The following is a 16,719-nucleotide window of genomic DNA, read 5'->3' on the forward strand; positions in this document are numbered from 1 at the left end:
AAATGGGTCCACTATAAATTTATGTTCTCTAATCTCAACTGTGCCTTCACTTTAACAAGGCAAACATTCTATTCCTCCTTAATTGATTTGTTTTCCTACTCTCCACAGCAGCTGTTCCATACTTTCTCATCTCTCCTCAAGCTTTCCATAGCACTGCTCCTTCTTGTAGACCTTAAGTCATTCTTTACTGGAAAAAAAAATGAGGACATTTGCCATAAGCAACTCCTTATCTCCTCTTCCCCATTTCACATCATTCAGACATCTTCACCCATTATCTCATTCATTTCAGGCTTGTTTGAAGAGGTGGTCCTTCTCTTTGCCAAGCCCAGCCTCTCCACATACACCCTTGAGGCCATTGTCTCACAACTTCTCCAACAGATTGTCCCACTATCACCCCCACCATCTTATCTTCAATTTCTGGCTCTTCCTCCAGTGCCTACATATGTGCCTATGTCTCCCACTCTTTAAAAAAACAAAAAACAAACTAACAAAAAAAAACACCTCTCCCTTGATCCTGCCATCCTCATTAGCTGTTGTCCTATATGTCTCTTTTCTTTCATAGCTAAACTGCATGAGAAAGTCATCTACACTCAGTACCTTTAACTTCCTCTCTTCTAAATTCTCTGCAATCAAGTTTTTTTTTTAATCTGAAACTGCTCTCTCCAAAGTTACCAATGATCTCTTAATTGCCAAATTTTAAGGCATTTTCTCAATCCTCCTTCTTCCTGACCACTCTGTGGTATTTGACACTGATGATCACCTTCTCGTGGGTACTCTCTCCTCTCTGGTTGTCCTGGAACTGCTCTCTTATGATTCTCTTCCTCTTTATTCACCTCCTGTCTCATTTGCTGATTCTTCATCAGTATCATACACACTAACCATAGTTGTTCCTTAAGGTTATTTCCTGAGCCCTTTTCTCTTTTCACTTTATACTATCTTACTTGGTGATTTCATCAACCCCTCTGGATTGAACTGTAACCTTTATTCAGTAGATTCTTAGACCTGTAAAGCCAAGCTCAGTTTATCTTCTGAGCTAGTCACATATCCCCAGCTACCTTTTGGATAACTTGAATTAGATGGTTGTGGTAGGAAATTTCAAGCTCAACATGTATGAACAGAATTCATTCTCTCCCCCCATGTCCCAAAAACTTTCCCCTTTCAAGCTTTCCTCTTACTATCAAGGGCAGCACCACCTGCCTAGTGATCCAGGATCCAGGCATTGATATTATTTTTGACTCCCCAACTCTTATTCACCCCACATATCCAGTCCATTGCCAAATTCTGCCATTTCTACTTTCACAACATCTCTTGCATAAATGCTCTTTTCTTCACCCACATAGCTACAACTCTTGTTTAGACTCTCATCACCTTTCTTTTGTACTATTGCAATGGGCAGCTAGGTGGCCCAGTGGATAGAGTGCCTGGCCTGGAGTCAGGAAGACTCATCTTCCTGAGTTCAAATCTGGCTTCAGACACGTACTAGCTAGGTGACCCTGTCAAGTCACTCAACCCTATTTGCCCCAGTTTCCTCATCTGTAAAATGAGCTGAGAAGAAAATGGCAAACCACTCCAGTATCTTTGCCAAGAAAATCCCAAATGGCATCATGGAGAGTTGGACATGAATGAAATGACTGAACAACAATAACAACAACAGTGCAATAGTTTCCTAATCATTCTCCTTGCCTCATATTTCTCCCTGAACCAATCCATCCTGCCCTCAACTGTCAAGGTGACGTCTCTAAATCATCATTCTGACCATGTCACCCTCCTACTTAATCACTTCCAGGGGAGTCCCCTTACCTATTGTGAGAAATCTAAAGTCCTCTCTTTGGCATTTAAAGCTCTTCACAATCAGGCCCTTTCCTATCTTTCCAGCATGGATATGTTGGGCCATCTCCAGTCATCCTGATGAATATCTGGCCACTGGACCCAGATGGCTCTGGAGGAGAAAGTGAGGCTGGTGACCTTGCACAGCCCTCCCTCACTCAAATCAAAGTCAATTGCAAGTCACGTCCCATCATCTCCCTGATGTCATGGTCCTCTTGGAGAGTGAAGAACAAACACAAGCATAAATATATTTTACTTTCCTCCTTGCATTCTGTGATCTAGCTGGCCATTTGCTATTCCTTGGACATGACCCTCATTTTCTATCTTTTTGCATTTGTACTGACTGTCCCTGAAATACTCCATCCCCTTACCTATGCTTCTCATTTTCCTGGGCTTTCTGAAGACTTCCTCAAATCCTGCCTGCTTCAGGAGGCCTTTCCCAGTCCCTCTGGCTGTTAGCACTTACCCCTCTGAAAGCATCTCCCTCCTACTCTGTGTATCACTGACACATGGGAATGATAGAGTCTGACTCCTGGGTCACGTGAACAGCAAGACATTTTCTCCAATCCCCATGACTTCTCAGACTCCTTCAAAAGAGAGAATATGTATCAAAGGTAAAGAAATTTCAGCTGCTTCCATAGTTTAGGACATTCAGAACCCAAATGTGGCTTTAAAAAAAAAGGCAAACACGGGGCAGCTAGGTGGCACAGTAGATAGAGCACTGGCCCTAAAGTCAGGAGGACCTGAGTTCAAATCCGGCCTCAGACCAAACACTTGACACTTACTAGTTGTGTGACCCTAGGCAAGTCACTTAACTCCAATTGCCAAAAAGCAAACAAACAAACAAACAAAAAAAGACAAACAGGGGCAGGTAGGTAATACAGTGGATAGAGCACTGGCCCTAAAGTCAGGAGGACCTGAGTTCAAATCCAGCCTCAGACCAAACACTTGACACTTGCTAGCTGTGTGACCCTGGGCAAGTCACTTAACCCCAATTGCCAAAAAGCAAACAAACAAAAAAAAGAACAGAAAAGAAAAAGCAAAAAAAAAAAAAAAGACAAACACGGACAGGTAGGTAATACAGTGGATAGAGCACTGGCCCTAGAGTCAGGAGGACCTGAGTTCAAATCTGGCCTCAGACACATAACATTTACTAGCTGTGTGACTCTGGGCAGGTCACTTAACCCCAATTGCCTTGCCAAAAAAAAAAAAAAGAAAAGAAAAGAAATTATGTGCATAAAAAAGGCAAACAGCTGAAAACTCAAAAACTAATGCTCACTGACCCCAAGTTCACTTTGTACCCCTTGCCCACCTCCCACACTGCCAGCAATAAGGCTGCACTAACAGACCCAAGGACACAATATAGGTTACAATAAAACCCACTCTATTCCTCCTCCCTTCTTCCAATACCATGGGGTCCCTGGCTCCAGGCTGAAGAAGTTTGTTCAGACCTCAAAAGCCAGCTTTGCCACAGCCCTTCAGGAGCAAAAGCCTGATGGTAGGGATTACAACCTAGAAGCTCCAGTGATACCAAGTGCTGAACTGCCAGTGCCAGGTTAGAGAACTGAAGAAGAGAACTGGTCAAGCCAGAGAACTGAGGAATAGAGGAAGTTGGTCAGGTCACTAGTACAGGATAACATGTGAGTCTGAGAGGCACTGTGCAGCACTTACCAAGCCTGAAGGAAAGAGCAAGGCACCCAGATAAGGCCAGTTCTGACCACACAAAAGTCAGTTGGAGTAGAGACTTGGGCTCTTGAACCATGAATTAACCAGTGCAGGAATAGGCTGAAAGGCTTTGAGATGCAGCCCCCAAAGAAATTACAGTCAGAGGGGAGGAAGTCAGAAAGTGAGTGACAAGGAAAATTGGGGAGGGGGGAAGGATGGAGTACCAAAGATTTCAGGAAGAAGAAATCTCCAAGACCTTGAATATAAACAGAGAAATCAACAAGAAAAATAGTAATAGAAGAAGAAAATATGGCTTTCAGATCTAGTAAATGAGTTCAGGCATTTGTGAATAAACATTGCAAAATAGATAAAAATGATCCAATACTTGATGAGACAGACAAACCTGTGGAATTGCGGAAAAGGTGGAACTACAACATGATTATGAGAGCATAATTTATTATCCTACATGGTAAAAATAATGAATAGAATTGAAAAACTTGAATCTGCAATGGTAAACCCCAAAGAAAAGATAGATTGGGAATGCAAATACACAGAAATGAAGGATAGCTTAGAATTAGAGAAGCAAAAAACCAGCACATTTAAAGACAATATGTTCACTATGCAAGTGAAACATACTGATCTTGAAGGCAAGATGTAGAGAGACAACAGAAGGATCATAGGTTTCCCAGAAGAACACTAAAGGACAAAAAAAACTTAATACCATAATGAACGAAATAATAGAGAACTGAAGAGAACTTTTGAACATTGAAATAATTTACAAATCACTTCCAGAAAAAACAAAAACCAAAACAAAGGCTGCAAACTTCAAGACACATAGTAGTTAAAATGAATAGTTCAATTCAGAAACAAATTCTGCAAGCCATCAGGAGAAAGACCTTCAAATTATGCAAGACGATTCTGTACCCACTAGAAAATGGAGGAGGGAATGCAATAATGTGTTCCAAAGAGCAATGGAGCTCAGGATACAGCCCAAGGTCATCTATCCTGCAAATGTAAACTTAATTGAACAGGTTAAAGGATGGACTTTCAAGAATAAAGAAGAGTTTGACCAGAACTGAAGGGATTATTTGCTTCTTCTAATACCCTACAAGAGAAATGCAGGAGTGAATCAATGTCACAGGCAAGGACAGCAATAGTAACAGAGTGACAAAACACCCATATGAGACTTCAAAATGTTTACAAGGAGACAGAGGTAAAGGCAGAAATCTGATAAAGGTAACAATAAAGAGGTGGATGGGAGTCATTAAGGATAGAACCTAGAGATATCCTGCCTACAGATGAATGCTGCTTTTTTTTTGTGAGGTGATTGGGGTTAAGTGACTTGCCCAGGTCACACAGCTAGTAAGTGTTAAGTGCCTGAGGCTGGATTTGAACTCAGGTCCTCCTGACTCCAAGGCCAGAACTCTATTCACTAGGCCACCTAGCTTCTCCTGAATGCTGCTTTTGTGGGACTACACTTCAACATGGAACACTACATAAAAAGGGGGAGGGGAGCAGAGAGGTAAAGAGGAGTGAGTGATGGCCTGGGGTCAAATCAAGGGCTAGTAATGAGGGGAAGGTGACCTCTAGAAGAATCTACAGGGGAGTGGGTGAGAAAGAGGCAGGAAAGATTGAAAAGTAGAAGAAAGGAAGGAGACCTTACTTTGGAGGTAGGAAGGGATTCCATTGATGAATGCTTGTATGGGCAAAGGGAGATGAGGGTCTTACCCTGGATGAGGCCTGCAGGATTTGAAAAAAGTCTAATTGCCCTAGGAGGGGAGTTAGAATCCCTGGAAGCAACTGATCCCTGGAGGAGTGAAAGAGTATGGACACAGGGAGATTTCTAGGTAAATGTAGAAAAAAAGTGGCTAACAAGAGAGCATAGATTGGAGGCCAGGGAGGGACCTTCCCATAGGGTAATGTTCCCTCTGACATTTGCAATAATTGACATTGTTCTGAGAGTGAGGCACAACAGAAAAGGGGAATCCATGGGGTAAGCCCTATAAGACAGTGGCAGAAAGCACCTAGAAGTAAGAAGTAAGCCTAGAATGGATACCTTGGAAGCTTTAATAGTGAGAAAAGAGAGAGACCAGATAATTATAGAGGTTATGAATCAGAGAATGAGGGACTAGAGTAAACAAAAAGATTAGACAGATAATAGAGTGAGAGAAATCATTTTTGGAAATGGGTACAAAAAATGAAAATTTATAAACTAATGTACAGGACTATGTGAAGGGGAGGAAAAGAGGAAGGAATCTACTTGACCAAAAGGGGAAAAAAGAGGGGAAGAAATAGATAACCAGATAAAAGCAGTAGAGAAGAAACAAACAAAAATCTAAAGGGAAAGGGGTCACAAATAAGAAGAGGGGATGAAGGATGAGGAGAAAAGAACCAACAAACAGGACTGCTTTAAAAAAAATATTAAAGTAAAGTAACTGAAGGAACATAACACTGTATTTACAACAGGAGGAAAAATCCTAATTTGAAAAATTTAGAGATGGAAGAAAATATAAACTTAACTCATAACTTTAAATATGAGGGGATTTAAACCCAATTAAAAAAAAATAAAAGTTAGATAAGAAAACAAAGCCCTACAATCTATTGCTTACAAGAAACACATTTAAAAATAAAGACATAACAAAATAAAACTGAGGATTATGCATTAAGTGAATAAAAAAAAAGCCAAGAGTTTCCATAATTTATCAGACAAAGCAAAAACAAACATTCAAAAAATAAAAAGAGATAAACAAGGAAACTATGTTATGCTGAAAGGAACCATATATAACAAACCAATATCGGTAACAAACTTATATTCTCCAAATGCCTTAGCATCCCAATTCATAAAGGAAATGTTACCTGAGCTTCAAAAAGCCATAGACAAAAACACAATAGTGACTTCAATAGCCCTCTATCAGTTTTGAATAAGTCTTACAGAAAGATAAAGGGAAAATATGGAACTGAACAAATATCGGGAAAAACTAGAATTAAAAGATTTATGGCATATTCTAAATGGAACAACAAAAGAATATACATATTTTTCTGCATCTGAGAAAAATGATTGTTAATACCCAATTATTAATATATCTGGAGGATCCTTTCTTTCTATTTCCTCATTCAAAACCCAGTCCCTGTGAAGGACATTCCTAATAGGTGAGATTGCTCAAATCCTCTCAGCACATGCTTCTCACCACACCCAACCTTACAAAGAGAATCTAATCTAGGTGAATTTGGGCCCATTGTGTCGGCAGGCAGGACTAGGTGGATCCTTTTTGTCTAGATTGCTGGTGGTGGTGGTGGTGGTGGCCTGGGTGTAGAGATGAGATAAGAATGACATAATCAAAGTCCAGCTCATTAGAAAGGCCCACCTCTCATTATGACATTCATTCTATCATTAGTTGCTAACCAATCCGAGTTTGGTTTTCTACCTATTGGGAACACCCACTCTTCAAAGGGAATGTAAGTGTGAGTGGTCCCTGAGAGTGCCACTGACCCCTTTTGTTAATTATTCACTAGCCATAATTAATAAAATGATCGTTAATTACCCAGAAATTGTGTCTCTTGGACTTTTCATACATCACACAGCACATGGAATTTCTACAAAAATTAACTATGTATTAGGGCACAGAGAAATTGCAAACAAATGTAAAAAGGCAGACTTAATATGTCTTTTATAGATCATAATGCAATATGAATACAAATTGGTGTAGGGACCACAAACAAAAGATACAGACCCAAATAGAGACTTAACAATGAAATCTTAAATAGTGAGTAGGTCAAATAACAAACCATAGAAAGTATTAATAACTATGTTAGAGAAAATTATAATGATGAAACAATATGCCAAAATTTCTGGGATGCAACTAAAGCAGTCCTCAGGGAGGAAATAGAATCCTTATAATCATACATTAACAAAATAGAAAAAGTGAGGATTAATGAACTGAATGTAGATTTTTTGTTAAATAGGAAAATAAACTTAAAATAAGCACAAGAAGAGACAATAAAACTAGAGGGGAAACAAATGAGAAACAAGAAAACCTCACAGAAATTACAAATAAAACTACAAGCTGGTTCTTTGAAAAAAAGTTAATAAAATTGATAAACCCTTAGCAAATCTCATTAAAAAGGAGAGAAGAAAATCAAATCAACAAAACACCAAAAGAACAAAGTGAAATCACAGCAAAATCAGAAGAAATGAAAAGAATTATTAGAACATATTATGCACAGTTATAGGCTAACAAAACTGAGAAAAGAAATTATTAAACAAAGGAATACCTCCAAAAAAATAAACTATCCAAGCCATCAGAAGACCAGTTAGAGGTCTTAGATAACTTGATCTCAGAAAAGGAACTAGATCTATATGTAAAAGAACTACAAAAGGGGAAAAAACTCTTGGTCCTGATGGTTTCACAGGAGGATTCTATCAAACTTTTAAAAATAATTAGTACCCAAACTTCATGGATTCTTCTCAAAAACTGACAAAGAACCCAACCAGAATTCTTTTATGTGACAAATGTAGTCCAAATAACTAAATCAGGGAAAGATAAAACATAGGAAGAAAACTATAGACAATATTATTAATGAACATTGACATACACATTTTAAACAAAATCCTATTACTCTAAACAATTTATCCAAGAAATCATTCATTATGATCAAATGGAATTTATTACAGGAATGTAAGGTTCCAACATTAGGTAAAAAAAAAAATCAACAAAATTAGTTATATTAAAAACCAGAACATCCCAAAGCACACAATCATCTTAATAACTGCAGAAAAGGCATTTGACAAAGCACAACACTCTTTTATGCTATTAAAAAAAACTTACAAAACATACACACAAAGGGACCTTTTTTTCTTTTTTCTTTCTCTTTCTTTTTAGTTTTCAACATTCACTTCCACAAGATTTTGAGTTCCAAATTTTCTCCCCATCTCTCCCCTCCCCGTACCCCAAGATGGCATGCATTCTGAATAACCCTTCCCCTGATCTGCCTTCCCTTCTATCACTGCCCCCCTCCTTCTCTTATCCTCTTCACCTTCTATTTTCCTGTAGGGCAGGATAGATTTCTACACCCCATTGCCCGTGTATCTTATTTCCCAGTTTCATGTAAAAACAATTTTTAACAGTTGTTTTCAAAACTTTGGGTTCCAAATTCTCTCGCTTCTTCCCTGCCCACCCACCCTCATTGAGAAGGCAAGCAACTTGATACAGGTTATACATATGTAGTCATGCAAAACACTTCCATAACAGCCGTGTTGTGAAAAAATAATTATCTTTCCCTTCATCCTATCCCAACCCCCATTAATTCTATTCTCTCCTTTGACCCTGTCCCTTCCTCAAAAGTGTTTGCTTCTGATTATTCTCTCCCCCAATATGCCCCTCCCTTCTATCATCTCCCTGCTTTTTTTATCCCCTTCCCCCCTATTTTCCCATAGGGTAAAATAGATTTCCATACCCAATTGAGTGTGTATATTATTCTCTCCTTAAGCCAAATCAGATGAGAGTAAGATTCACTCATTCCCTCTCACCTGCCTCTTTTTCTTCCCTCTTTTATGTGAGATAATTTACCCCATTCTACCACTCCCTTTTTCTTATCCCAGAACAATCCTCTCTCACCTCTTGATTTTATTTTTTTACATATCATCCCTTCATATTCAACTCACCCTGTGCTCTCTGTCTACATATATTCCCTCCAACTACCCTAATACTGAGAAAGGTCTCATGAGTTACAAATATCATCTTTCCATGTAGGAATGTAAAAGTCTACTTTAATAAGTCCCTTATGATTTCTCCTTCCTGTTTACCTTTTCATGCTTCTCTTGAGTCTTGTATTTGAAAGTCAAACTTTCTATTCAGCTCTGGTCTTTTCATCAAGAATTCATGAAATTCCTCTACCTCATTGAATGTCAATTTTTTCACCTCATGGGTTAAACTCAGTTTTTCTGGGTAGGCGATTCTTGGTTTTAATCCTAGCTCCTTTTGACCTCCAGAATATCATATTCCAAGCCCTCTGATCCTTTAATGTAGAAGCTGCTAAATCTTGTGATATCCTGATTGTGGTTCCACAATACCTGAATTGTTTCTTTCTGGCTGCTTGCAATATTTTCTCCTTGACCTGGGAACTCTGGAATTTGTCTATAATATTCCTAGGAGTTTTCCTTTGGGGATCTCTTTCAGAAGGTGATCAGTGGATTCTTTCCATTTCTATTTTGTTTTCTGGTTCTAGAATATCAGGGCAGTTTTCCTTGATAATTTCTTGAAAGATGATGACTAGGCTCTTTTTTTGATCATGGCTTTCAGGTAGTCCAAGAATTTTTTATATTATCTCTCCTGGATCTATTTTCCATGTCAGTTGTTTTTCCAATGAGATTTCATGTTTTCTATTTTATCATTCTTTTGGTTTTATTTTATAGTTTCTTGATCTCTCATAAAGTCATTAGCTTCCATTTGCTCCATTCTAATTTTTAAGGAAGTATTTTCTTCAGTGAGCTTTTGGACTAACTTTTCCATTTGGCCAGTTCTGCTTTTGAAGGCATTCTTCTCTTCATTGGCTTTTTGGACCTCTTTTGCCATTTGGGTTAGGCTATTTTTTAAGGTGTTATTTTCTTTAGTACTTTTTTTGGGGGGGGTCTCCTTTAGCAAGACTTGTTTCTTATGATTTTCTTGTATCACTCTCATTTCTCTTCCCAGTTTATCCTCTACTTCTCTTACTTGCTTCTCAATCCTTTTTGAGCCTTCCATGGCCTGGGACCAATTCATATTTTTATTGGAGGCTTTGGATATAGGAGCTTTGACTTTGTTTTCTTCTTCTTGTTGTATGTTTTGATCTTCTTTGTCACCAAAGTAAGATTCTATGGTCTGAGGTTTTTTGTGCTGTTTGCTCATGTTTCCAGCCAAGTATTTGAGTTTTAAACTCTTTGTTAAGGTAGGGGGTCTGCTTCCAGTGTGGAGAATGTACTGTTCCAAACTTCAGGGATTTTGTGCAGCTGTTTTCAGAGATACTTCTAGGGACCTATAAATTTTCAGTTCTTTCAAGGTTGTATAATCAAAGTGTTTACTCCTTTCCAGCCTGTGCTCTGGTCTATGAGTGACCACAAGCACTCTTTTCTGCCTTGGAACTGTGAGGACAATTCCCTCTCCACCACCACAATAAGCTCTGCTATGCTAGTTAGTGTTCCTCCTTGCCCCAGGACTGCCACCAGGACTGCAACTCAGATTGAAGCACAGGCAAAGCAAGAGAATCCTGCCTCAGCGCTAGCAAAAAGATCCCTGCAATTTCCCTCTGATCAGCTGTTTGATTCTCCCTCTATCTGTGGGCTGGGAGCTCTGGAAGCAGCCACCACCCCGGGGCTGTGTCAGGACTGGGGCTGGACCAAGCTTCTCTCTCACCAAGGTCTGACAGACCTTTCCTACTGACCTAAGTTGTCTTTGGTGTTTGTGGGATGAGAACTCTGGAAACTGCCACATCTCCCTTTGATTCAGTTCCCTGAGGCCTACTCCAGGTTCTCTGAGGCCTGGTCTTTGCCGGTGTGACCCATGCTGAACTGTGCTCCTCTCCCAACCTGGTACAACAGACCTTTCCTATCAACCATCCAGGTTGTCTTGGGCTGGAAATTTGTTTCACTGTCTTTTTGTGGGTTCTGCTGCTCTAGAATTTGTTTAGAGTCATTTTTTACAGGTATTTGGAGGGGTTTGGAGGAGAGCTCAAGCAGGTCACTGCTTTTACTCCGCCATCTCGGCTCTGCCCCCCATAGAGAGACCTTTTTAAAAATGTCATAAAAAGTATCCATCTAAAACCAAAAACAAGAATCATATACAATGGGGGATACCCTAAAACTTTTTCTAATAAATGTGGAAGTGAAGCAAGAATGCCTACTTTCACCACTACTATTTGATATAGTTCTAGAACATGCTAGCAATAGCAGTAAGATAAAAGAAAGAAAACAAGGGAATAAAGATAGCTAAGTAGGAGATAAAACTATCCCCATTTGCTGATAATATGATAGTTTACTTGGAAACCCCTATAAATCAACAGATATTAAATGAAACAATAGCTTCAGCAAAGTTGCAGCTAAAAAATATATCCTCAAAAGTCAGTAGCCTTTCTATATAAAATAAACCACAAGGAGCAATAGGAAGGGAAATCCATTCCAAATAAATACAAAATACATAAAATATCTGGGGATCAACCTCCCAAAGAACATAAAAGACTTGTGTATATTCAATTATAAAGTGTTCCTTAACGAAATAAAGAACAATCCAAATAGATGGAGAAATATTCAGTGCTCCTGGATAGCCCATGCCAATATAATAAAAATGACAATACTACCAAATTGATAAAATATTATATCAAATTACCAAGGGGATGCTTTTATAAAATTTGATAAAATACAACAAAATTCACTTGGAAAAATAAAAGATCTTTAATACTAAGGGAAATGATGAAAAGAAGCAAGGTTGCTGTTTAGTCATTTTTCAGTTGTATTTGTCTCTTCATGACCACTTTTGGAGTTTTCTTAGCAAAGATACTAGAGTGATTTGCCATTTCCTTCTCCAGATCATTTTACAGTTGAGGAAACTGAGGCAAAAAGGATTAAATGATTTACCCAGGGTTGGTTACATAGCTATTAAGTGTCTGAGGTCCAAGAGGAGTCTTCCTAACTCCAGGCCTGGAACTGAACTACCTAGCTTTTCTAGACCTCAAACTATATTATAAAGCAGCAGTCATCAAAACCATCTGGTATTGGTTAAAGAATAGAGAGATATATCAATGGAACAGACTAGACAAGGGAGATTCAGAAACAATAGAAATCAAAATAACCTGGTGTTTGATAAAGTAGAAAACACAAATTATATAGGGAGAAACTCCCTATTTGATTAAAAAAACACTTCTGGAAAAACTGGAAAGTAGTCTAGCAGAAATTAGGCTTATACCAACACTTTACACCACATTCCACAATATATTCTAGATAGATACAGGACCTTAATATTAAACATCATAATATAATAAAATTAGAAGAAAAACAGATCATGTACCTCTCACAGCTATGGACAGGAGACATATTCTTTTTTTTATTTTTTAATTAATTAATTTTGAATTATCAACACTCATTTCCATAGGCTTTTGTGTTTTAAATTTTTCTCCCCCTTCCTCCCCAAGATGGCATGCAATCTGATATAGACTATACATATACATTCCTATTAAACATATTTTCACATTAGTGATGTTGTAAGTCAGAATTAGAACCAATAGGAGGAACCACCAGAAAGATGAAACAAAACACAACAGAAGAAAAAAAAATAGCAAATATTATGCTTTGATCTGCATTCAAACTCTATAGTTCCATAGTATTTTCTATCATGAGATCTTTGGAGATGTCTTAGATCCTTGTATTGCTGAGAAGGGTTAAGTCTATCAATATTAGTCATCACACAACATAACTGTTACTGTGTACAAAGTTCTCCTGGTTCTGCTCACTTCATTCAGCATCAGACCATACAAGTCTTTCCAGGTTTTTCTGAAGTCTGCCTGCTCATCATCATCATTTCTTATAGCACAATAGTATTCCATTACATTCATATACCACAACTTGTTCATCCATCCCCCAATTGATGGGCATCCTCTCCATTTCCAATTCCTTGCCACCACAAAAAAGAGCTGCTATAAATATTTTTGTACATGTGGGTCCTTTTCCCGTTTGTATGATCTCTCTGGGATATAACCCTAGCAGCGCTATTGTTGGGTCAAAGAGTATGCACATTTTTATAGCCCTTTGTGCTATAAAAACTATAGCATAGTTCCAAATTGCTCTCCAAAATGGTTGGATCATTTCACAACTCCACCAACAATGCATTAGTGTTCCAAATTTCCCACATCTTCTCCAACATTTGTCATTTACTTGTTTTGTCAGGTTGGCCAACCTGATGGGTGTGATGTGGTACCTCAGAATTGTTTTGATTTGCCTTTCTCTAATCAATAGTGATTTAGAGTATTTTTTCATATGATGGCTTTAATTTCGTCATCTGTGAACTGCCTATGCATATCCTTTGACCATTTATCAATTGGGGAATGAGTTGTATTCTTATAAATTTGACTTAGTTCTCCATATATTTTAGAAATGAGGCCCTTTATCAGACATTGATTGTAAAAATTCTTCCCCAGTTTTATGCTTCCCTCCTAATCTTGGATGCCTTGGCTTTGTTTGTGCAAAAACTTTTCAATTTAATGTAATCAAAATTATCCATTTTGTGTTTCGTAATGTTCTCTTATCTCCTGTTTGGTAATGAATTCTTCTGTTCTCCATAAATCTGATAGGTAAACTATTCCTTGCTCTCCCAGTTTGCTTATAGTATCAGTCTTTATATCTAAATCATGAACTCATGACTTTATTTTGGTATATAGTGTGAGATTTTGGTCTATGCCTAGTTTCTGCCATACTCTTTTCCAGTTTTCCGAGCAGTTTTTGTCAAATAGTGAGTTCTTATCCCAGAAGCTGGGATCTTTGGGTTTATCAAATAATAGATTACTATAGTCATTGGCTACTGTGTCTTGATACTTAACCCATTCCACTGATCCACCACTCTATTTCTTAGCCAGTACCAAGCAGTTTTGATGATTGCAGGAGATATATTCTTAACCAAACAAGAAATGGAGGCAATTACAGAAGATAAAATAGATAACCAATTACTTGAAACTGAAAAGTTTCTGCACAGACATTACCACATCTAGGATAAGAGGGAAAGTGGCTGAAAGGGGAAAAATCTTTATATCAAATTTTTCTAATACAGTTTTGGTATCCAAGATGTATAAAGAATAATAGATAAAAAGTCAAAGGATATGAAGTTTTCAAAAGAACTGCAAAGTATTCACAACCACATGAAAAATGCTCCAAAACAGTAATAATAAAAGAAATGCAAATGAGAACAACTGTGAGGTTTTATTTCATACCCTGCAAACTGGTGAAAAAAAAATGGCCAAAAAATTGTAACAGTCAATGTAGGAGGGGTTGTGGACAGACAGGAACACTAATTCATTGCTGGTGGAGCTATGAAATGGTACGATCATTTTGGAAAGCAATTTTGAATTATGCAAATAAATGGGCTAAAATGTCCATACCCTTTGAACCAGAGACTCCTTTACTAAACTTGTACCACAAGGAAGCCATCAATGAGAAAAAAGTCCCCAACATTCCAAAATATGTATATAGCAGCACTTTTTGTGAATGCTAAGAATTTGAAACAAAGTAGATGCTCATCATTTAGGAACTGACTAAACAAATTGGGGTACATGGAGATAATGGAATATTAATGTTATTTAAGAAAAGATATGTGATGAACGTAGAGAAGCGTGAAAACATCTACATGAACTGATGCAGAATGAAGTAAATGGAGCCAAGAAAACAATATATACAATAACTACAGCAATGTAAATGGAAAAAAAATTAACATTCCCCCCCAATCTAAAATAAATGTGACAAAATTATACAGATCTAGTGGGACTCAAATGAAGAGCTATGAGAAGATTCCTCAAACCTAACCCTTCATGAAGGTGAGAGGTCCACAGCTATGATACCTTGCACATTTTCATAATTTTTCAATGTATCAATCAGTTGTGCTGACTTTTTCCCCCTTCTTTTAAAAAATACCATTTGTAATATGGGATGGCACTCTGGGATGGGGAGGTAGGAGAGATACATGGGATACTATGGTGATGTAAGAAACAGAAAATATCAATGAAACATATAGTAATAATTATGATAATAAAACACTGGACCTGGAATCAGACAGGCTTGAGTTCAAATCCATCCTCAGACACTTAGTATTGTCTTCTGGGCAGGACACTTAACTGCTTCAGTTTTCTCACCTATAAAATGAGGACAATAATAGCACCCCAGGGTTATTATGAGGGTAAGATAAGATAGTTGTAAAAGCTTTATAAGCCTTAAAGCATGAAATAAATGCTATTTTATTTAACTATTTTTATTACATTAGGTAACTATTTTTATTATTATTACTATTTTATTATATTATATTAGGTAACTATTTTTATTATTATTAGTTATTATATATCTCCCCCATTAGAATGTGAACTTTTTAAGAGCAGGAACTGTTTTTACCTTTCTTTTTATCCCCAATGCTTTGTACAATGCCTGGTAAGGCACAGTAAGTGCTTAATAATTGTTACTTGACTGACTGTTGACTGATTCTTTAATATACACTCTCACTGGTATTTACAAGAGTTGCAGGAAGATTTTAGCAGGAGGTATATAGAATGGAAGACTGTGGGATTGTGGTCAGAGTGATGAGGTAGTGTGGAAAACACTAACGTGAATAAGGAAAACAAGAGTAGTAGTATGAGTGAGAGAGAGAGAGAGAGAGAGAAAGAGAGAGAGAGAGAGTGTGTGTGTGTGTGTGTGTGTGTAGACAGAGAGACAGACAGACAGAGAGACAGACAGACAGACAGACAGAGAGACAGAGAGAGACAGAGAGACAGACAGAGAGACATTGATTGGTTGTCAGGAGCTTGAGAGGCCTAGCAGTTTGTTCATCAGTGTGTCTTAAAGCTAAGAGAGTGAGTTAAAACTGGGGTTATAGTTTCATTAGGTACATGGGTTTCTATATGAGGAAAGTGTATTTGAAGTTCTAGTTCTTTCCTTAAGTCCCTCCCCCCCCCCAACCATGCAGCAATGCCAGAGTCGAGAACTGATGATGAAAGGTTTTAAATCAGACTAGGTCTGAAATAGTGACTGTTTCAGCTCTCTGGAGTCTCCCTGAGGGAAAACAGGAGCCCTGCTTTACATACCCTCATACATAAGGAAGAAAAAGAGTTGCTGTCAAAAGAGGCCAATGTAGATATGCAGGGATCTCACCCACTAACTTGGATCTTAAAAAGATATTTACGGAAGATGGAAATTAACAGAGGATGAATAAGACAGGGTTGTACCATCCTGTAAAGATAATGAAGGACTGCTAAAACGAAACCAAAAAAACCCTAAGTATGATCTAAGCCTAGAGAAGGAAAAGTTTGGAGGTTAAGGGTTATTTTTTATTTGTTTGTTTTGTAGCTCCATTGGGAGAAAAAGCAGGCTCAAAGTAAGGACTGTCTGACTGCTTGGGATGAGAGCAAACAGCAGGGGGATTGCTGGTCAACTCTCACTTTGTTTCTTCTGCCAAGGAGAGTAATCTTTGTATTGTAAAAGACATAATAAACATAACTTACAGAGATTTG

Source organism: Vombatus ursinus, unplaced genomic scaffold, assembly GCF_900497805.2.
Source record: "Vombatus ursinus unplaced genomic scaffold, bare-nosed wombat genome assembly UNPS02007284.1, whole genome shotgun sequence".
In the NCBI taxonomy this organism is placed as follows: Eukaryota; Metazoa; Chordata; class Mammalia; order Diprotodontia; family Vombatidae; genus Vombatus; species Vombatus ursinus.